We start from the raw sequence: 22,815 nt of genomic DNA, 5'->3' as shown, positions 1-22,815 counted from the left end.
ATTAGGTCTGTCTCGGGTGTTTCTCTTCGCTGTTCTCTTCAGTCCAAGCTCTGGCGCAGAACTCAAGTTGCTCAGGTTGATGTTTGTGTGTGCTTGCTGTTCCTAGGATTTTTACCTAGAGGTCATCGTGTCCTTTACTCTTACTACCAAGAAACTCGCTGTTTGGTTTGGATGACGTGCTCCATCTGTTGTAGCTACCAGAGTAAGTCAGGAGAGTGATTCTCTGCTGCTTCACATGCCTCTGGAGTCATCCTTTTCATGCCAGGAGGCAGAATTCGGCCATTCCTACAGCTCCACTCTTCCTTTGTGCATGTGGTTTACGTGCAAGCCTATGAGATGAAATCTAAAAAACCCCTGGAATTCTGGAATTGCGAACTTAATACAGAAGAAGGAATAAGAAGAGTTAAACACCCAAGAATCGCTAGCAAGAAGAGTGCCAATATTAACTGCTGGAAGCGTAGCTGTCCTAACTTGAGGTATGCTTACACAGCCTGGATACAATGCAGAGAGGGGATTAAGAAAAGCAATCGAAACCTCGACTGCCAAATGCCCAGAGAAGTCCTCCTCTCTGCAGGGTCAGGGTCAAGCTGTTCTTGCATGTTCACTCACTCTTGAGTCCTGCGTGTGCTTTGTGAGCAGCGGCGTGATGCAGAAGGAGGCTTGAGAGGTCACTACTCAGCTCCTAAACGCGTGGTATCAAAACTACAGCACACTGCGAGGCTGAAGGGGTAGGAGGAGGGAGCAGAATGTGTCTCCCTCTTCCAGGGTGAGCGATTTACCAGTAGGAAGATGCAGAAAGGTGAGTAGCATCTCTGACCATGTTTTTCCTAAGAAAGTAGTAGTGTGGTGCTATGCACTGGACCTCGGTGCTCTATTGTGGACCTCTGAAAGGTTAGAGTGAGGTACCTACAATGTTATCTCTATAATGATTTAATCTTAAACAAGACGTTTAATTAGTATCTGATGTAGTCCTTGAACTGCCCCTGTGTGGTAATGCAAAATGGGACATGGCCAAGGGGAAATATCCCTGGTGCTGTCTGTCAGTGGAGTGCCTGTGCTGATCAGATAGAGACCGATGTATTTATTTGGATGTAGGCACGTAAATGACATGGAAGCGGTGTATTTTTGTCTTGCTGTGTGTTTGTGCTGACTGCACGCACTCAGGGAGATGTGCTCTGCTCCCAGCCCATGTGAGAAATGGGTGCGCTTAGCACAAGCAGTTCCCTGCACCGATGGTAGATGAGGCTTAGATCTGGACTCTGTGCAGCATGAAGATCACCACTTCCAGGGCCTAAAGGGACTGTGAGAAACCTGGAGAGGGGCTTGGGACAAAGGCCTGTAGGGACAGGCCAAGGGGAATGGCTTGAACCTGCCCGAGGGGAGACTGAGATGAGCTCTTAGGCAGAAGCTCTCCCCTGTGAGGGTGCTGAGGCGCTGGCACAGGGTGCCCAGAGAAGCTGTGGCTGCCCCATCCCTGGCAGTGCTCAAGGCCAGGTTGGACACAGGGGCTTGGAGCAAGCTGCTCCAGTGGAAGGGGTCCCTGCCCGTGGCAGGGGTTGGAGCTGGATGAGCTTTAAGGTCCCTTCTGACACAAACCAGTCTGTGAGTCTATGATTGTTCGGTGATCACAACCTTTCACTTTGTTCAGTGGGGATATTTTTGTTGCTGGTTGTTGGGGATAATTTTGTTTCTTTTTATCTTTTCATTGTAAAGCAGTTGATGCTGCAATCTGCCAGCTTGGTGGTTTTATTCTGACTGCAAGAGCTTGAGTTTTAAGACCTGGTCACATTCCCAGCTTTTGGTCTTAAAAGATTGGCTTGAGTTCGGTTGTGGTGGTCCTGGGAAGCATAGACCTGTCTGGAGCAGTGTTGTTTGTCTCTGTAAGGCTGTGGGAGCCCAGCGTGGATATGAGCTTGCCAGTGCTGTGTCCCCTTAAGTGTTTGTGGAGCAAACCATCCCTGCCAGCGCACCTGGGTGTGCTCCCTCCAAACAGCAGCCATGGGAACAGTCTAACACGGATGTAGTGCGGGCCACGGGTCAGAAAGCGGGTGATTTTTTAGGCAGAGTGGATGGACCTGCCAGCGGAGTGATGTGTTCAGGAGAACAGAAACACCAACCACATCCTTGTAAATAGAACAGCACCGAGAAACTTCACATTGTGCATTTCAAATTGGTTATGTTTTGAATGTGCCTAATTCGTTATTGTTTTAACCAAAGTTAAATCATAGTTGGGTAAGCAATGAAGATGAACCATTCCAGCTACTATTTGCCTTTTATTATAGGGAACCTGATGGGGTTTATACCAAAAAAAAGCAGATGCTTTTTACCTGTTATCTCTCCTTTGGCCAAGTAGGTTTTTATTTTATAGCAGTAAATACTTAACTCTTTGTACTACTGGGATGCAGTGTTTGGCTTTATGACTGCAATGCAGGTCTTTTATTAGTAAAACTTAATGTGTAACAGGATAATTCCGTTGCACCTACTACTATACAGGCTTGATTTCATGCAAAATAAGTTTCTACTTCCTTGATAGCCTTATATAAGCCTTAACTGGGAACGCATCCAGCATGTTCGATGGGAAGAAAGGAGCTGCTTCAGAGCGGGCTCTTCTTTAGCAATAGTCGTAAACAGGTTTATATATAGGCACTGCTATTACACACAAAGCTTGCTGAAGAAATGCTTCCCCAGAACTAGTGGATTTAATGCAGGCCACAGGGACTGTGCTTGAGCTAATTCGTGAGCAAACCTGTTGTAGTAACTCAGGGCAAGGTTTAAAACACAAGAACATCTCTCAAATGCGTAGCTGCTGCAAGGGCTGGGTGTTGAAAGGCTGTTTGCTGTAGAAACAGGCTCAGAAACTTCGGCTGGCATCCTACATATGCAAATGCAGGTGCTGTACATGTTATATTTGGATTTTAGGGTTTTTCAGCTGCATTTCAAGTCGATCAGGAGCAGCATTATGTGGTTGGATCGCTGGCTTTCATCACCCATACCCAATCATTACACAGGCGCTCCATCAGCCCCCTCTCCCCAACAGTGCCTGCAGCTGAGCATCAGCACATTTGGGAACAATAAAGGGCTGTCAGTTGGGAGTTTCTTTGCCTTCTTAATCAGGCAGGACCCCAAATTCCTCCTTCACAGAGCTCGTGGATCAGGCTCGTGTCTCAGAACAGGTACGCTTGCATGTGAGCAAGACGAGGGTTGGGCTTAGGGAGCTTTGTTGCTGATGTACACGCAGCATCGTTGGCTGCCTGCTCCGGTGGAGTTTGGGATAGGTACAGGACAAACCATGGCAAGGCTCCTGCCTTTGTGATGGATTTGTTTTGGGGGATGATTTGCTGGTTTTGTTCCTCGCCTCCTTCGGAACGAGCTGAATTGTGAAAGATATGTTAATGTGAGGAGACACACGAGAGAGGCTGAAGCAATACACTGACACGTTGAATAATTAGATCATCTCCTGCGCAGGAAGAAAAGTCAAGTACGAAACAGGAACAAGAAGTGCCTCCCTCCCCCATCATGCAGGCACCAGGTCTGGCTCCTTTCTGCGTGCAGAAGCAGGTTAGACAATTAGATCTTTAGTATTCATTAATTCCTGAAGATTCCAAGTGTTGGGTGTAGTAACTGCCTGCTGGTTTTGGGGGAGAAGTTGGGAGTCTTGTTTCCAGAGGGCTGGATCCGTGAGCTGCGTCATTGGTGATGAAACAAAAAACTGACTGTTGCTGGACTGGCTCTGTAAATGCTGTAGCTGTTAATAGGGTCTTCTTGGGAAAATCCTCGTGGATTTTGTCCTGAATAGGAATTAGAAGAAGGGAATGCCATAAAGAGGCACAGGGCATCGTGGCTGCCTTTCTGCCTGATAGGATGTGGCGTTGTGGCAAAGCAGTGCTGTGTATTACTTCAGAAGCTTTATATCTTTGACTTAATCGCTGCTCAATAATCAATAAGATCTCAGCCCTGCCTGAACCTCTGCCTGCGGGGAGGGCTGTGCCGGTACTCCAGCTTTCCGCGCTCTGATGTGCAAAGTTTACTTGTTTGATAAACATAACGCGTTGCTTTTGTTCCCTTAATCACTTCCTTGGAAGAGTTAACTTCCGAAGCAGGCACACATCGGTTCTCTCAGTTGTTTTCATTATTTTTCTTGTCACGCACGGTGAAGGGCTGGTGTTTGTGAAATGTCTTCTTTTATTTTGTGTCTGTGTGTCCCCCCCCTCCCCTTCCCGTGGCAGCCTCGGTGATGCTGGCATCAAAAAACCCACCCAAACCGCTCTCTTGTCTGCTCTCCTCTCATTTCTTACGTTATCTTTTCAACCAAGTTCCACTCCTTTTGAACGGGACTGCTTATAGAATAGAGCACTTTTCCTTCAGGGTGATTGGAGCGCTCCGGAATTCTGTATTCCTCTAAAGGGAGAGAGTGGAGCAATGGGGCTTCCACGTGCTCGCTGCTGAGTAATTTCCTTTTGTATCGCTGACAGGTGACTCAAAGCAGGAGCTAGCAGATGGCTGCATCGTTAGCTGGTGCCCACAGCCTTACGGGATGAGGTTTGGAATTCCCATCAAAGTCGGGATTAAGCGCTCAGGATATGCTGGTGGCACCGAGCACGCCGAGGCCGGGGGGAGAGCCTGGAAGAAGAGGAAATCATTCCTAGCGACTCATCTTGTGGTTGGGTGAGTCAGGGGTCTGCTGGCGGTGGTCAGAAAGGCACGTGGCTCACACTACCCCCTCTTTGTGTGCTCTGCAGGATGCAAACTGCCTCTGCAGATCAATTCTGCCCTTTTGGGTTTTGTCCAGGGAGTTATTTCCAGACAGGAATTACTGTATTTTCTGGAATGAGTATTGTGAAATTCTTTTTCTCCTTCTTTTTTTTTTTTTTTTTTTTTTTTTTTACAGTGGGCAAGTTTTCAGCTGGTGATTTATCAACAAAAGTATTTTACAGGATCAGAGTTAAAAGCTCTTCTTAAAACAAATCTCCCCTTGTGCGATAGGGAAAGTAAAAGCAGCTCGGGTTCCAAAGGATGGAGGAATAACCGAAAAGAGCTAGTTCTTGGAATAGTAGCTCCATTGGCACTCGCTGGTGATTTCCTGTGCATTTGCTGCAAGAATCACTCTGTGATGTGAGTAGGTGGTACTAAAGGGTTATTACGAAACCAATTTCCAACCAGCCGTTTCGAGTCATGGATCGGGAAGAGGGATAGCAGCTTCAGAGCCTTCTCTTTGTTCGAGCAGTGCGCCCGAGATGCACACACAGGATACTCAGTGCCTGCAATGGAACAAGGCAGGCTGGGGATGGGTCTGGTATCACATGAAGAGCTCTTCCCATGCCACTCCATCTCAGGGATGGGAAGCGGGAACGTGGGCTGGGATTCGGCAGCAGCGTGCAAGGTGCACATGGAGCAGTTTTCCTGCCTGCCTTCCCCATTGTAAGTATTCCTCTCCTGGTTTCTCCCCAGACAAAATGGAGCTGCGTCAGGACGGGTGCCTGCGCCAAGCGAGGTGGTGCTTTGGAGCTGTTTGGTTCTGTTCTGGAAGCAGATGGGCTGCCACTAGCAGGAGACAGTTGGCTTCTCCATCCGAAAGGGGTGCTTAAGGGAATTGGTCTGGCTCCTAAACCGAAGGAATTGTTGACCTACTGACTCAGTTCGGAAGCATTAGGGAAGCAGTCTTCCTGTGGTTTCTTTTGTTGGTGGCAGCTTCAGAAGACGTCTGTGAGCGTCCGAGGATGAGGAGCAACAGGAGAGAGTTCTTATACCTGCTGCCTGTGGGATTTATGTAGAGCCAGGAGCGAGCTGATGGCTGAATAACACTTAAACTTGTATGTGAGATGCTTCTGCTGGTAATGCATTGGTAAGTTGATGTACTTCTCCTTTTTGGTGCTAAGATGGTATCTTCCTCAATGGAACTGAAGGAAAGCTTTGTGAACGTAGCAAGGTGGATTTGGTTTGTCACTGGAGCTAGCCTGCCACAGTTTAGGAGGCTGTAATTAAGGGGGGAAACTTACTCCAGCAGGTCAAGGAAAACAGCTTGAAATTGCTGTTCCCACCCATTTTTAACCTGGAACGTTGGTGTTAAGGAAAGGGGTTGGGGCAGCCCTCCAGCTTGGGGATGGATCATCCCACAGTCACTGCTGAGCTGTTACTTTCCTGTTAAACTTCATTGAATGAACAAGGCTTCAGTTTTGTTGAATTTCACGTGGAAAAAAAATCACATCTCCATTAGTGGAATTAAATGGAATGGTACTTTTCCTAAACTATGCCTAAAATAGGAACACTGGCATTTGTAAGTGGCTCTGTAAATCCCAAGGAAAAAGCTATCATTTAGTGGTTTCTCAAAAACCCCAGATCATTAACATTGGCTGGCAGGAATCACATTGGCTGACGGAGATAGGTCTGGGAGTTGTGCTCCCTGAATCTGCTCTCGACTGTGATACGGGTTTGGGGAGGGAGTTTTGAGAACGGGGGGAGCTTCTGGAGCAAGTCATTTATTCTCAGTTGTTGGTAAAATGAGGATGGTGATAACAGCCTTCCAGTGCCTAAAGGGGCTACAGGAAAGCTGGAGAGGGGCTTTGGACAGGGGGCTGTAGGGACAGGCCAAGGGGAATGGCTTTAACCTGCCTGAGGGGAGACTGAGCTGAGCTCTTAGGCAGAAGCTCTTCCCTGTGAGGGTGCTGAGGCGCTGGCACAGGGTGCCCAGAGAAGCTGTGGCTGCCCCATCCCTGGCAGTGCTCAAGGCCAGGTTGGACACAGGGGCTTGGAGCAAGCTGCTCCAGTGGAAGGTGTCCCTGCCTGTGGCAGGGGTTGGAGCTGGAGGAGCTGTAAGGTCCCTTCCAGCCCAAGCCATTCCATGGTTTAACTTACCAGCATTATTATGTTTTCTGTATTAAGATGCTGATACGTGATGCTGTAGCTCCTGGATTTGCAGAACATTTCTTTGAATGCACAAGCTATTAAAAGATGGGGAAAGTGGAATAGTGATGATTTATCATTCCCTGTGGCGGGTCTCTTCCAGACACCAGCTGCAGGAATTGCTGGTGCTGTGTCCTAAGGAATTCACTGCTGCTGTTCTACCCTGGCTGGGTGACACCCAGGCTCCTCACATTCCCAAACCCATTGAATCAGCAGCTGTAGTAAGGCACTCATGGTTGTTTTTCCCTCTCTTCCAAAACAGCAGCAATCCGTACACCGCAAATCCCTGTGGAACTGGGAATAAACGCAGAGGTTTAACAACAAATGAAGGGGAAAAGGGAAGGTTTTGCATTGCACTGGGTTTCCTTTCCATAAGCGCTTCCTCTGGATGCTGGGAGAAGAGCTCAGGCACAGGGTGACTTTCTGGTTGTACCAAACGGTGTGGGAGGGCGGGTCAGGGAAGAGTCACTTGGTTGTTATGTGGGTGTGAAAAGCCTATGAAAAGGAAAGGGTGGAGGAAAATACTGTACTTGAATTAAACAAATAAAGGAGAAGGAATTAGATACTCGAAGTTAGAGATGTGTTTTAGCTGAGTATTTCTGTGAATGAACCGCGTATCTTCTGAAAATCATGGATTTAACCAGAAGCTCATCAGAATGGTCTCAGGAGACACTTGCTATGGTTTTAAGCAACAAAAGACCATTAAAAAAGTAATTGCTTCGTTATCATTTGTATTAAACGAAAGGAAGTTGCACATTTTTATAGCCTTTAAATTGTTAACTGTGAAACCTGCATCTAAGCGGTCAGTCCTCAGGCTTACAGTGGAGCAGTTTGCTAAGGAGTTGCAAGCAGGCCCTGTTTGAGGAAAAGGAGTCTGAGATTTTCAGTTCACTGTCGTGCAGCCACCTATGGGACAGGGAATTGCTGCATCTGTTTTGGGGACCAGGCTGGTACCACTGATGCAGTGCAGAGGGATGGCTGGCACCCATAATAAGGGGGGAAATCACATTTTGAATCCTGATTTTATGTACATGAGTGTTTGCAGTCCCTCTATTCCATTGCAGTCTTTAAAATGTCACTTAATCTGATTGAGAGAATCTGAAATACATGGTGTAGAGATTACACTTTTCCATGCCTTTTTTGGATAACTTGACTGGGAAAAAGAGGCAGCACATGGAGGCAGGGATAACAGAGCTTTGCTTTGATCAGAATATTGCTTGTTATGTTAGTGGAAGTCTTGATCTTCTAAAAAACAAGGGAAAATCCAAACCACCTTAATCATAGATAAGTAAGATTTTGGGGTCCCCAGCATAAGGACATGGAGCTGTTGGAGCGAGTGCAGAGGAGGCCACAGAGATGCTGTGAGGGCTGGAGCAGCTCTGCTCTGGAGCCAGGCTGAGAGAGCTGGGCTGGGGCAGCTGGAGAAGAGAAGGCTCCTGAAGGGGAGACCTGAGAGCAGCTCCAGTGCCTAAAGGGGCTGCAGGGAACCTGGAGAGGGGCTTGGGACAAGGGCCTGTAGGGACAGGCCAAGGGGAATGGCTTTAACCTGCCCGAGGGGAGACTGAGATGAGCTCTTAGGCAGAAGCTCTTCCCTGTGAGGGTGCTGAGGCGCTGGCACAGGGTGCCCAGAGAAGCTGTGGCTGCCCCATCCCTGGCAGTGCTCAAGGCCAGGTTGGACACAGGGGCTTGGAGCAAGCTGCTCCAGTGGAAGGGGTCCCTGCCTGTGGCAGGGGTTGGAGCTGGATATGTTTTAAGGTCCCTTCCAACCCAGACCAGTCTGGGATTCTATGAAAAACCCAGTGCTTGACATTTCAAGTCCGTGCAGTGTCTTGGTAGCATTCATTTGTACGGATTCCTGAGGGATTCCCATGCAGAAGTTCACAGTGAGGTGCAGAGAATTTGTTGGCTTTTCCTACTTGTTTGTTTTGTACATTGTTGGAGTGATGTTCTTCATGGCCTGTAGCTATCCAACCGCGGGGTTTGCACCTGAAGTTTACATACAAAACAGTGAGCCCAGAATTGTACCTAGAAAAGAGGAGTGCTTCCTCTTCTGTTGCTGGAATGGTAATACCTGTGTTTAAAAGTTTATAGCCATTAAGCCAAATAAAAATGCATGTTTTCCAACAACATGGGTATGAATAGGAGCCACTTTGATCCATGTGTTTTCAAGGTAGAGTTGTGTGTGATGATCTCTGGCATCTAATTCCCTCTTTTCTTTCCCATATGTTGGCAAACCAAGCCAGTGCTGCCAGGCCATGCTGTGACTTCAGGGCTTCCCTAGTGCAGTAAATGGAAGCTAGAAGGTGTTCCAGACTCCCGAATTGTACCTTTAAGGACCTAACTGGCTACTGAAATTCCCTCTGTGACCTGTTATTACAGGCTCCTGTGTCTATAGGCAGGTTTATTGCCAAAACACGAGGTTGGCAGAAGTGAGTCATAACTGTGAAGAGCTCAGCATTGCTCTTTGATTTACTTCCATCCACCAAAAATAAAAGGATTTCCAAGAATACAGGTAGGCATATGCTGCTCTCCTGTTAGGGCAGAGCTCTCACTGGCTCCCAAGTGTATTGCCGTAGCCCATAGGATGCATTTCTGAAGCTCAGGTATAAAAGGAGCTGTGTGTATGTTTTATCTAATCTTCACTGCAGTAGGCACGAGGAGTTCCTGGAGAAGGGACCAGAATACAAGGCTCTGCCCTTTCTCCTCGGAGTCTCTTTCCTGTGGAGTCATAACTGCCCTCCAGTGCTTGCGTTCTGTGGCTTGGTGAATTCTGAATTCCAGTCTAAGCTGGCCCAGCTCCAGTGGGAAGGGCAGAAAGCAACCTTAGCCCAAGCTCTGCTGCTTCCAGGGCTTTGTAGGAGGTGGGATCTACAAGGTGGAGAGTGCCCAGCTTCCCAGGTGAGCTCTTAGCATTGGGTTCCTATTTAAAGGTGACAATGCTATCTTCCGTGGACATGTTTTTGGATTACCATGATGGCTAGATGTCCTGCAGTTGTTTCATGTGTGGTTTCGAGGTTAGCTTCCTCCGTGATCATCACTGGTGACCATGTGGCCTTGGGGTGAGCCACCTCAAGGTGCTGATCTCGTTGAAACCCACATTTTTCTTCTCCCAATATTCTCTTTTGGGAAAGTTAGAGCTGATCCAACTCGTCGCGTAGCTGAGTGATGGTAGTGCTGGTGGGGGCAGAGCAGGAACCTGTGGCCAGAAGCAAAGGAGGAGGTGGGAATGTCACTTTCAGTGCCACCTGCATGAAGTTCAGTTCAACCTGTTCAGGAAACAGCACCTCCCCTGTTTCTTAAGCACTGTGGAGCTCAACAAGAGCTGGTTTATCCGTGCTCTCCAAAACAAGCATTGAGTTTTCATCTTCCCTGTTTTCCTTTGGCATCTGGATTTTAGGCATCTACATTTAACTTCTGAGTACAGCAAGTAGTCAGTGTACTGCTTTTCTATTTCCATTTTCTGTTCAGAGCCTAAGTGCTTGAGAGTAGGGTTAATAACATTGTACAGAGGCAGATACCCTTTACTATTTATAACAGCAATTAGTAACAGGCCAAGCGGAATGGCTTTAACCTGCCCGAGGGGAGACTGAGCTGAGCTCTTAGGCAGAAGCTCTTCCCTGTGAGGGTGCTGAGGCGCTGGCACAGGGTGCCCAGAGAAGCTGTGGCTGCCCCATCCCTGGCAGTGCTCAAGGCCAGGTTGGACACAGGGGCTTGGAGCAAGCTGCTCCAGTGGAAGGGGTCCCTGCCCATGGCAGGGGCTGGAGCTGGATGAGCTTTATGGTCCCTTTCAACACAAACCAGGGTGTGACTACAAGCATTTATAGAGCCTGACAGGCTCATGACATTGATTGAATTGTTATTTGTTTGAACAGCATCACACGTTGTTCTTGTATTCATGTATTCACAAAATTCGCCTTCCTCCATAAACTCACAAATCCTACCCCATCCTAATCAAAGCTGGGGTAGAATTTCCATGCGCCATGAATGAAAAACCTGGCAAAACGCCCCCAAACCCAACTCTCCAAAGACGGTATCAAGGCAGCAATGGCTCATCAGTGGAATTCCAGCATCATGTTGTAAAGGATTCTCTTTCTATATGCCTCTTTTTTCCTGTTCTGCTTTGGAGTTTTTTCACTTCTTTGCCATTTTTCTCTTCATCTTCTTGCTTCTGAAACTCGTTATTGCTGTAATCCATTTCTCTCATACCTGTGCTTTCTACATCAAAGGTGTGCTCGTGCCGTATGTCCTTTTGCACTTTCTCCCTTTGCATCTCTGCTTACCTCATAACTTTAAAATCGCAAACAAAGCACATGAGCTGAGAAGCAAGCGGGTGTTTTACCCTAAGGGAGGATTTTCACAGCACACACATCAAGAGTAAATACTTCAAAAAGCTGTATAATATAGATGCAACCGCACTAACACTTACGTGCCTCTATGAGTAAAGTTATTTGCATGTGTAAATGCTGACGCAGTTGAACTCGGTGTTATCAAATCCACTGTCAAAAGCTGACCCTGGGCATTTTGCAAGAAAGATGATGATTGTCTCTTTAATGACTTGAATTCTGTTTTGCCTATTTAGGAGAGTCAGCCACAGCTCTGTAATTCCACACACGTGCCGTTCAGAGCAGGTTCTCCTAATGCATGACTTCGAACGAGAGCAGCATAGCTACAGCATCCAGCTACGAGCACCTCCTTTTAATTGAGCGCTTTGATTATCACACTGTGATCAGACTATCAAGCTGCTACAGAAGTTTGCCAGCCCTCTGCTCAAGCGCTCCTATGGAATTACAGAATCATAGATGTTAGAGATGGAAAGTGCATTAGCTCATCCAGACCGTCGTCTTGCCAGTACATGTTTTCTGCTACAGGTTTTATTTCCCTGCACTTTATAGCTAGAGATACTCTAAGAACTTGGCCTCCCACTTCGAGCTTCTGGAGTCTTTTCCACCGAGTTTCATGGCAGGAATTTTCTTTGCCTGATATTTGGCCTAAATTTTTCCATTCCTTTGGTTTACCATGTTATTTCAAGTCTGCGTGCTCATCTTTGAGTAAGTCTCTCTGCGGTGTTAACCACCTCTAAATAGCAGCGGAATAGCACTATGTGCTCTAGAATATTAAGATCTATCACTTACCTTAAGTGCTGCGTGCTCAGTTCTGCAGGATTTGGGGAAATTACACTGATTGAAGCTAAGTTTTAAACTGAACTGCTAATAGTATAATTTCAGATGCATATTTTATTCCCATTGAGAAATTAATGAATTACCTGAAAAGGCCAATTTTACTCAGAAGTGAAAATGTTTTTATATAGGAGAGTTACACCAGTGTAACTTCAGTGATTTTTAACTCTATTGTGGCGTTTAAACTGCAGGGAAGCAATGTGTGCAGGCAAGTCTGCAGAGGGCATTGCAGGGGAAATGAAAGTATCACAGTTTTCCATTACTAACAGAGATAGTGGAAGTTATAATGTGGTTATTTGAGCCTTTCCCTCACCCAGCCTGCCTTTATTCTATATTTTACCAGAGTTTCTTCACTTCATAACTACTGTTTATTGTTTCTTACAGTTTAACTTGTTTTGGTGGGATGCAGAGTAGGGATGTTGGTGGGAGAGGTGAGGAAGGGCGTATCATGGGAGGTAAAGTTACTACTAGAGAGTGGATTGGAGGTGTTTGAGGAACAGGTTGTGTAGCTGAACAGGGAGATGAATGAAGAACATGTAAATGGGTGGGCTATGGAGTGAGTAAAAGAAAATGTGAGTGGGCAGGTAATGAGACTGGCAAGTGAGAGAGGAGGTAGGAGTGGGTGAGTAGTTGGGTAGGTATGCAGGAGTAAAGTTGGAACAGCGTTGTGGGCTGGCTCTGATGGGACCTGTAAGACTGGTAACCACCACCCCACTTGAGACACGAAGAGAGAACCAAGGGCCAGAACCGTGATGGGTGTGCAGGTGAGCAGGCAGACCCTCAGGACCTCCAGCACTTTCCACTGGTGCATCCAGCTGAATGGATGTCACATCATTTACTGTGCCTAAACTTCACCGCATTGCTCATGTAGTGAGCAATAATCCTCACTTTGGTCAGATGGTTGCTTTTTGACTGGTGTTCTGCAGAAAATACAGGACCATAAGTACAATTTTCCAGGCTTTTTGGCTCTAACAAAGTCACAGGTGAAGCACTTTTAGTCCATCTGGAGCATTGCAGTTCATAGCGGGTGTTCCCAAGGGCAGAAGTGATCTGAGAGCTGCAGGTGAAGGGGTTACTTGGTAAGTAAAAGGTACAAAGATGAGGGATACACTGAAATTACAAATGCTCAACACATCAGCTTAATAAAGGCAGCTACCAAACTGAAGATCCTTTCATTTTAATGAATAAGATGGGAAGGTAAAATAACCTTAAATCATTATCAGACCTTGACTGATGGTGCTTTTATTAGGATCCTTTACTGTAACTGCTATAAGGCTGGACGTAGTTCACCGTGACTAATACCTAACTGGTTTTCATTTACTATGGCAGAGTTACAGCCAGAGCTGTGACCTCTGTGTGCTCAGATACAGTCAGGCTATTGTTTAAGTTAATGGCTCTGCTATCCTGTTAAGTCATATTAAGTTGTGCACGGTACATATTCAGTGTTTATTGCACTAGAGCAAGTCCTTTTGAAGCGCAGTGGAGGCAAATGATTGCTACAGGAAATTACAGGCTTTATCTTAGCTGCCAAAAAGGTGTGTATTTACTAAGGAATAAATTAATATGTGGTGGTGTACTGAAGAACCCTACTAGAGACCAGTCCCTGCAGGGTTTTCATCCCACAACTTCGAGTTTTTCCTTGTTGGGCCTGCTTTTTGTTGAAAACTACATAGCTTTGTGTGCGCACGGATTTGACAGCAGGATGGCGGCTCTGAGTCCCTCACTGCAAAAGAGACATTGAGGGGCTGGAGCGGGGCCAGAGAAGGGCAATGGAGCTGGTGCAGGGCCTGGAGCCCAAGTGTGATGGGGAACGGCTGAGGGACCTGGGGGGTTCAGATGGAGAAGAGAAGGCTCAGGGGGGACCTGATGGCTCCCTACAAGTGCCTGACAGGAGGATGGAGCCAGGAGGGGCTGGGCTCTGCTCCCAAGGAGCAAGGGATGGGACAAGAGGAACCGGCCTCAAGCTGCCCCAGGGCAGGTTTAGATGGAGCTGAGGAACAATTCCTGCCCCAGAGGGTGCTCAGGCATTGGAACAGGCTGCCCAGGGCAGGGCTGCAGGCACCGGCCCTGCAAGTGCTCACACAGCGTGGAGACGAGGCCTCAGTGCCATGGGGCAGTGGTGGCCTTGGCAGTGCTGGGAACGGTTGGACTTGATGAGTTTAAAGGGCTTTCCCAACCTGGTTGATTCTGGGAAGACCTCTATGTCGAGCAGCTTCCCGGGAGGAGCATTTCAACCCTGTTGTGTTTTACATCAGTGGGTTTAGCACGGGTTCCATCAGTCGGGGTGGTTGCTTTGGAAGCTGTTTTGGGAAGGAGATGACCTCCCACCGTTTCAGCAGGGTTCGTGACACCAGCTCTGTGGTGCTTGCTGTGTTTTTATTGCCAGGCAGAAGTCTGTAGCACCGGGTTACACAGGAAAACCTGTCAGGTGACTGCTGCAAGTATCCCTGAGGAGTGACTGAAATCTTCCTCATCTTGAGCATGGTTACCTGTGGCAAACTACATTTCCTATAAGGCTTGGAACTGTCACCAAGCCAGCTCGTGCAGTAGTCAGCATCTGCTCATTTGTCATCTGAGACACATCCAGAAATCAGTTGCTGTTCTTAGGCAGATGGTTCTTACCATTAAATCAGAGCAGGTCTCTTACTGATGTTCAAACGCTGTGCTAACCGTGCGAAGCAGAGGAGGGAGGAGCGTGTGGGGATGTTTAATACAAGCCTGTTGGGTTGTAGATCTGTCAAAGCCCTGAACTGGTATTTGTTACGTAAGCAGAAATCCTGGTAGTGTTTGCACGTGATTTGTCTGTGCCTTGGGAACTGCAGGAATTGAACTGCTGTGTCCAAAATACAGCCGTGGGGTTGCAGGGACACTGGGAAAATACTTCCCGTTCACACCCCAGCAAGAAGTTCGTTGTTCCCCTCGATATTAAACCTTGCTATCAACTTCGAATCAGCTTAATAACCCGCAACAATCCTCAGAGCAACGATGCAGCCTCGATGGAAGCGCTGGTCCTGCGAATACACAGGAACTGCAGCCTCCCGGTTTCCCTTCTGTTGGATGAACGGCTTGTTTTTGTCAGTGACAAGGTTACACAGCGTTTGCAGCAAGCACGCTTCATCTTTGGCCCTTTTTTCTCCCTGTGGGTGTGTGCTTCCTTTTCATTGTGCTGTTTTTCTTCTACCTCCCCTTTTTTTGTTTAACACAGCCGCTCTTTCCATTTGAAGCATAAGAAGTGAGCTGCTTGCTGGGCACGAAAAGAACCCAAGCAGTTCCAATCCTTCTAATTCGTTATTACCTGTAAGGGCAGGTGCAGGAAGCCGCTACAGGAGAGGAGGTTTACTAACTCCTAACTTTCTCAAGGCTTGGGGTTGCACAGAGGAGCAGTGGGTGGTCAGAAGGTGTGTTTGCTTGGCTGGGTTCACTCTGCACCATAGGGTTTGGGGCTGGTTTGTAAGCATCGGATTGAAGCAGGCTGTCTGAACGCAATAGACACTATTTGTTCGCTGCTGTTGTACAACAGGGTTTATTTCTGGAAGTGCTGTCTGCTAATGCTTTCTTAACCTGGAGTCCTTCCGCTTGTTTGTTGCTCAAGAGAAAGTGAAGAGAACCACTCGCTTGTTCTCAGTAAAGGATAGTAACGCCGTTAGCTGAGATAGTGTCTGTGGAACAACCAGACAGCTTAAAGAAGTAAGATGTTATTTGGGTTTCTTTTTCATTAACGTGCTGAAACCATTTAAAACGCTGAAGTGGGGGTAGGGCAAGGAGGGTGGTAACAAATACATCACCCATCCCATGGGATTCTGTGGTTTTGTCTGAATTCTTTGCTGCTTTCTTTTCATTCCCTACAGTCAGACATACGTTTCAGTTGCGATCGCTGCAGTAGGACCGTAGCTGTGTGCAAGATGTCTCATTTGCCTTGTATTAGCAATATGTGTGTGTGATAGCATTTTTGTAATGTTTCCCATAGGATCCCAGCCTGGTTTGTGTTGGAAGGGACCTTAAAGCTCATCCACTTCCAACCCCCTGCCACGGGCAGGGACACCTTCCACTAGAGCAGGTTGTTCACACACCTTTGTACTAAGATTCAGAGCATCCTTTTTACACATCACCGTACTTTCGGGATGGAGACTCCTATGCGTGGACTTGCTAGTGAACAGATCCGCTCTGAAAAACAGTTGAAAGCAGCTTATTATTTATTGCCAGAAGTAAGTTTTCATTATTTGTATGTCTTGCTCCTGTGGAGCCAATTCATTTGTGAGAGAGTATTTTGCCTGCTTAAAACTGTTACAGTTCATTTACTAGAAGAAATGTGAACCAACTAACACAGAGCAGGGGGTCTGACACCTTCTTCCAGTTGTTCAGGAGATGCCTAGAAGCTCTAAGGGTTTGGTCTAAAGTTGTATGTGCAGACCGAGTTACATCCATTATATAGGATGGGAATGCCTGTCAAAAACTATCTGGAAAGAGGGAATCCGTTAAAAGAGAGCATGTAAGTGTGGTGCTGCTGTTCAGATTGGCAAGGCCACAGTCTTGTTTGAATAAGTTAATAAAATAGTGTCAAAGAATGGGTTAACTGCTGTTGCTGGTGTGCTTCAGGTATATCTGCTTGTACTGCTTCTGTTTTGTAGAATCCCAGACTGGTTTGTGTTGGAAGGGGCCTTAAAGCTCCTTAAAGCCACAGGCAGGGACCCCTTCCACTGGAGCAGCTTGCTCCAAGCCCCTGTGTCCAACCTGGCCTTGAGCACTGCCAGGGATGGGGCAGCCACAGCTTCTCTGGGCACCCTGTGCCAGCGCCTCAGCACCCTCCCAGGGAAGAGCTTCTGCCTAAGAGCTCAGCTCAGTCTCCCCTCGGGCAGGTTAAAGCCATTCCCCTTGGCCTGTCCCTGCAGGCCCTTGTCCAAAGCCCCTCTCCAGGTTTCTTGTAGCCCCAGTAGATGTTGGAAGCCTGGTGTATTTGCTGGAATGTTTCCTGATATGCACTGATTAATAAATCCCCATTTGAAGTGTATAGCCATCCGTTCAAATGCCACTTTTTCAACGTGCCATGGAGCAGACAGCACCAATGTGTTTAATTTTAGTGGGTGGTGACACCTTCTGGATGCTGAGCACATGAAACTTCATGTGTCACTTGGGTAATGGACTGAAAGCGATTTTCTCAAGATCCATGGTCAGTGGTGTCGTAGGAGGCAAACTCAGCCCAAATCTGCCATTTCCCAGGCTTGTTCTCGGAATTGTTCCAGTATATTTTGTTTTCAAACTGCTTTTAAATCTCTATGATTGGAATTTGAACACTGCAGATTTCACCTGCATTTCTATCTGCATGTTTGGAAGAAACCCATAATATTATTTCCATATTGTTTTCAGTGTATTTCTAGTTTTTTCATTCTGAGAAAGCGTGGTGCATCTGCAGTGTGCACGATCTGCCTTTCAGATATGCAGATGCAGAGCCTCACATATCTAGTCAAATCAGTGTCGAGCTGCTTTTACAAACTACGTGACAATGTACAACCTCCTATCTGAGAACTGGATCAGACTCAAATTGGGACTCAGTCCAAAAAACAAAATACTGCAATCAATCTACTGGCTGTGTCAGCATTCAGAGTCGTTTCTGTTATATACACTGCAGGGAAAGGATGTGGAAAATACACGCTAGCATCCAGAAACGTATTCCTGAGTCATGGAAGATGGCAGAGATGGGCGTTGTTAATAGGAGCTGCTTAAAGGTATGGGGTAATAGATGCTAAAGGCGATGTTCTAAGCGTGTGTGACACTAAGGAAGTCACAGTATGACACTCTGAGTGCCATGTGACTTCCCTGTTTACACTCAGCCCAGCTGTGAAGGCATATGAAATAGCCGTGATGGAATGATCCGCTTGCACCACAACATCCTTGGTCCATGGTCCTCAGCCTTTAGAGCTGCCCTTGGTGCCAGCTGGGATTTGCAGAGTTCAGTTCCTTGGAAGACCATACTTTAAATGCTGATGTGTTCAGACTGCCTTGATGTCTTTCTTAATGCCTTGTGTTTCCTTCCCTTCCGCCTGCCCTGCTGCTATTCTCAACTGCTGGCTGGTCCTGCTCATCCATCATCATGCGATGCTGGGGCACAGAGCAGGTGGGCTTCCTGCTGCCATCCCATGCTTGCCACTGAACACTCCCATATCCAGTGCCCCAGAGTTACCTCTGTGTCCTGAAATTTGGACCTCATTTCTGTCCTAAAATGGAGCTGTTGGAGCGAGTCCAGAAGAGGCCACGGAGATGCTGCGAGGGCTGGAGCAGCTCTGCTCTGGAGCCAGGCTGAGAGAGCTGGGCTGGGGCAGCCTGGACAAGAGAAGGCTCCTGAAGGGGAGACCTGAGAGCAGCTCCAGTGCCTAAAGGGGCTGCAGGAAAGCTGGAGAGGGGCTTGGGACAAGGGCCTGTAGGGCCAGGCCAAGGGGAATGGCTTGAACCTGCCCGAGGGGAGACTGAGCTGAGCTCTTAGGCAGAAGCTCTTCCCTGTGAGGGTGCCGAGGCGCTGGCACAGGGTGCCCAGAGAAGCTGTGGCTGCCCCATCCCTGGCAGTGCTCAAGGCCAGGTTGGACATAGGGGCTTGGAGCAAGCTGCTCCAGTGGAAGGGGTCCCTGCCCGTGGCAGGGGTTGGAACTGGAGGAGCTTTAAGGTCCCTTCCAACCTGTCATGGTTTAATTCCAGCCAAGTACTCGGCACCATGCAGCCGCTTGCTCACTCCCTCCTCTTCTGGAACTGTTGGAACAAGTCCAGAGGAGGCCACGAGGATGATCAGGGGACTGGAGCACCTCCTGTATGAAGACAGGCTGAGGAAGTTGGGGCTGTTCATCCTGGAGAAGAGAAGGCTGCGTGGAGACCTCATAGCAGCCTTCCAGTACCTGAAGGGGGCCTATAGGGATGCTGGGGAGGGACTCTTCATCAGGGACTGTAGTGACAGGACAAGGGGTAACGGGTTAAAACTTAAACAGGGGAAGATTGGATTGGATAAATGGAAGAAGTTCTTTACTGTAAGGGTGGTGAGGCACTGGAATGGGTTGCCCAGGGAGGTTGTGAGTGCTCCATCCCTGGCAGTGTTCAAGGCCAGGTTGGATGAAGCCTTGGGTGGGATGGTTTAGTGTGAGGTGTCCCTGCCCATAGCAGGGGGGTTGGAACTGGATGATCTTGAGGTCCTTTCCAACCCTAACTATTCTATGATTCTATGATTCTATCTCCCAGCAGAATGGGGAGGAGAGTAGAAAGAGCGTAAACCCCTCAGGTTGAGATAAGAACAGTCCAGTAACTAAAGTAGAATATGAAACTACTGCTACTCTTAATAAGGGAAATAACAAGGGTAGATTGTATGTAACTAAAAAGGGAAAGGGAAAAAAACAATAAACAGCAGTTTAACACCCACCAACCTACACCCAGCCTGACCCAAGCAGTGATCAGTCCCTTCCAGGTGACTCCCCCCAGTTTTACATCCTGGGCATGCCGTGCTGTGGTATGGAATACCCCTTTGGTTAGTCTGGGTCAGGTGTTCTGTCTCTGCTTCCTTCCAGCTTCCTATGCCCCTCCTCACTGGCAGAGCATGAGACTGAAAAGTCCTTGATCAGAGTAAGCCATACTTACCAACAGCTAAAACCATCGGTGTTATCAGCTCTGTTCTCAGGCTAAAGCCAAGACACAGCACTGCACCAGCTACTGAGAAGGAGAAAAATCGCTGTTGGAGCTGAACCAGGACACAACCAGACCAGCCGGTGATGCTATGAAAATCTCAGTCTCAAGAGAATTGTTCACCTCTGCTGCTGCAAGAGGAGGACTGTGTGCCCATGTAATGGGCTTCCCAGATCACCATAGGCAGCACTGCAGTGCCTGGCATGTACTGCATAGCAGCAGGGTCACTTTGGGGTTATAACAGCAAATCTTTTAAAAGTAATCACACTTCAGAAGTGATTTAAGCACTCAGGTTTCTGGCTGAAAGCCAGTTGCTGAGGTTTAACCCGCACCCGAAAGCTCTGCTGGTCTGGAGTTCTGCCTGTGTATGGGTAGAGGCACGGGTATCAGAATGGTTTCCCTGATAAAGGGCTACAGGACCTTTAATGTCCACAAAAATAAATACACTTTAAAGGGTTTTCTAATTGCTGTTACACTGGAGTTGTGTAGCAGAATACATGGGTGGGATTTGGCTCTGATACAAAGACGAGACAACATCACTTATACATGCCCATACATGTCTGCAGGTGTACAAGGGGGAAATCCAGTTGCCTGCGTATTGGTGTCTGGTGCCTTTGAGACACTTTAGGTTGTCTGGGACATACCCATAGGGCTGACAGGTACAACATGAGTTCTATGTTAGTTTTGTTTGGGCCAGGCAGAACGCTGAACATCACCTGAAATGACAGGAGGTGTTTGTGCCGTGTTTAAGCAGGTAAATCTTGGCCTGAGTGTCCAGGCTCCTGTTGTATTTGCTGGAGATGCAGTTTATCACTGAAATCTAGAGGGTGATTCTGCTCACCAAGTACTAATATGCAGTTGCTGAAATGCTGTCCAGCAGCTACTGCATCTCTGGTGTGGGGGCCACTGGTTTTATTCCTCTGACACATAAGGTGAAACAAACCGGAGTAATAAACAGGTCGAAATCCAAACCGGTTCACATTTGTGCAGTGAACATCTCGGAACTCGGAATAATAAATCAGAATGTGAAAAACTTAATGTTTTTCTGCAGCTGGAGCCCTGTGCAGAAGGAAACCATTAGACCCAAAGCCAAGAACTTTCCATCACGGATGCAATCACCGCTGATTGCTTACACCTCCCATATAAATTTCAGTGTCCTGTGCATGTTTATTCACCCATTAAGCACTTTCCTTGTGAATTAGGATTTTGGTAATGCTTTACCATGGCTAACTAATATTCAGCGAGTTACTCATTCAGGGAAGTAGAGAACTGTATGTATTGAGCCAAAATACTATGGCACCTAAGAAAACAGGGGGGGTTGTTCCTATTTCCTGGTTTCTCTCTTTTATTGTGTCTTGGTTTAAAAAGAAGCCAACAATCAACAAGCCCACTGTGATGCTTTGGATTAGGCCTCACCAGAGAGCATCAAAGTACAGTGTCCCTTTGTGAAAGGAGTTTTTAATGGCTGTTAATTGTACTTGGTAGCTTCATTGCTGAAGGGAAGCGGAGGTGACCTCACCCTGGAAGCTGTCAGGCTCACGCTGGTGTCATTCGCTGCCTGAAGAAAAGGTTGTGGTTTGGTTGTTGCTGGTTTTAATGAGGAGCATTGGTGGGCCCAGCAGCTTTGGAAACGCTGCCCAGACTCTGTCTGAGTGCTGTGCTTGTCTCTGAGCTGTTCAGCTGCAGAGCTCAGTTGCAGTTTAGGAACAGGGGCCCAGCAGTCTCAGACCTGTGATCTCTTGGTTCCGATAGCATCCCTAACAGCAGTCAGTACCAAAGACTTTAGGGAGAGGTGATGGAGTCCTTATCGAGGATGATTGCCAAAGATTTGAGGGTTTATTTCTACTCTTTCGTACTGGCTAATTAATAATCATGGATGTTTTCATTACTATCCAGAGACTTGATTGCTTAACCCATCGTAGTTCTTGGCTTTGGCACAGCCTGGAGAAGAGAAGGCCTCAGGGAGAGCTTGACGCAGCTTCCAGCGGGGCCTTCAAGAAACCTGGAGAGGGGCTTTGGACAAGGGCCTGTAGGGCCAGGCCAAGGGGAATGGCTTGAACCTGCCCGAGGGGAGACTGAGATGAGCTCTTAGGCAGAAGCTCTTCCCTGGGAGGGTGCTGAGGCGCTGGCACAGGGTGCCCAGAGAAGCTGTGGCTGCCCCATCCCTGGCAGTGCTCAAGGCCAGGTTGGACACAGGGGCTTGGAGCAAGCTGCTCCAGTGGAAGGGGTCCCTGCCCGTGGCAGGGGTTGGAACTGGATGAGCTTTAAGGTCTCTTCCAACACAAACCAGGCTGGGATTATTTGCATTTAAACAAATGCAAATCATTCCCTTACCCTTTGCACTGCAAGCTGTGCAGGGCAGTGTTGGCTTTAGGTGTGTTTATGCAGGTGCCGGAGTGTTGGTACCAACCAGCCTTTAGTTGTGACCATAATGTAAATGTCTAAATATTTATGAAGGCTTTAGCTGACTGAACATACATCGTTCTCTCTGTGTCAGGAGAAGGATGAACTGGAGTACTCTTTCATCTCTCTTCACTAGTCTGTATTTCTTAAGCTGTTGCATTGCTTGATCTTAAATGAACCTTCCCTAAAATATACTGAACTTTACAATTCCCTTGCAGTTCATCCCATGCCATCTGCCACAGTGTCTGCTGCGTATTTCAGTCCTGACGAAAACCCCCGTTTCTCATGGGTCCCTCCGCACTCCTTCCTAAGGATGCTGTGACAAGCAAAGCTGGCAAGTTGTTCCCACCTTTGTTGCTAATTATATGTCAATGTAAAGACACCAGTTCTGACAACCTGTGTCCTTAGAGGTGTTTGAGTACCTAACTCACAGCTAAACCATTAGCAGTGAGGCTCTTGAGCATGCCTGAGGCTCTGGGCTGGGGTCTCTTTTGCTCAATCAGTCTCTTGCTTACTTTAATCACAGACCCATAGGATGGTTTGGGTTGGAAGGGACTTTAAAGCTCATCCAGTTCCAAGCTCCTGCCGTGGGCAGGGGCACCTTCCACTAGAGCAGCTTGCTCCAAGCCCTGTACAACTGCCAGGGATGGGGCAACCACAGTCTACTTTGTCTCAGATG

General features: G+C 47.6%; 1 long non-coding RNA gene across 8 annotated transcripts in view; it reads left to right on the top strand.

Annotated features, from left to right (window-relative positions):
* The window catches only part of LOC136010343 (uncharacterized), a 136,058-nt gene that overhangs the window by 100,012 nt on the left and 13,231 nt on the right, over positions 1 to 22,815 (top strand). For 4 of the 8 annotated variants that reach the window (XR_010610859.1, XR_010610874.1, XR_010610883.1 and 1 more), the window contains 3 exons: positions 4,473 to 4,665; positions 5,449 to 5,842; positions 22,355 to 22,470. This is a non-coding gene — a long non-coding RNA (uncharacterized LOC136010343). Of the gene's footprint in view, positions 1 to 2,932; positions 3,174 to 3,465; positions 3,559 to 4,472; positions 4,666 to 4,888; positions 5,113 to 5,448; positions 5,843 to 22,354; positions 22,471 to 22,815 lie in introns of those variants that run through there. The other 4 variants (XR_010610886.1, XR_010610868.1, XR_010610871.1 and 1 more) reach the window with 4 other exon arrangements.

Source organism: Lathamus discolor, chromosome 1, assembly GCF_037157495.1.
Source record: "Lathamus discolor isolate bLatDis1 chromosome 1, bLatDis1.hap1, whole genome shotgun sequence".
NCBI lineage: Eukaryota > Metazoa > Chordata > Aves > Psittaciformes > Psittacidae > Lathamus > Lathamus discolor.
This window is presented reverse-complemented; position numbering and strand designations above follow the sequence as displayed.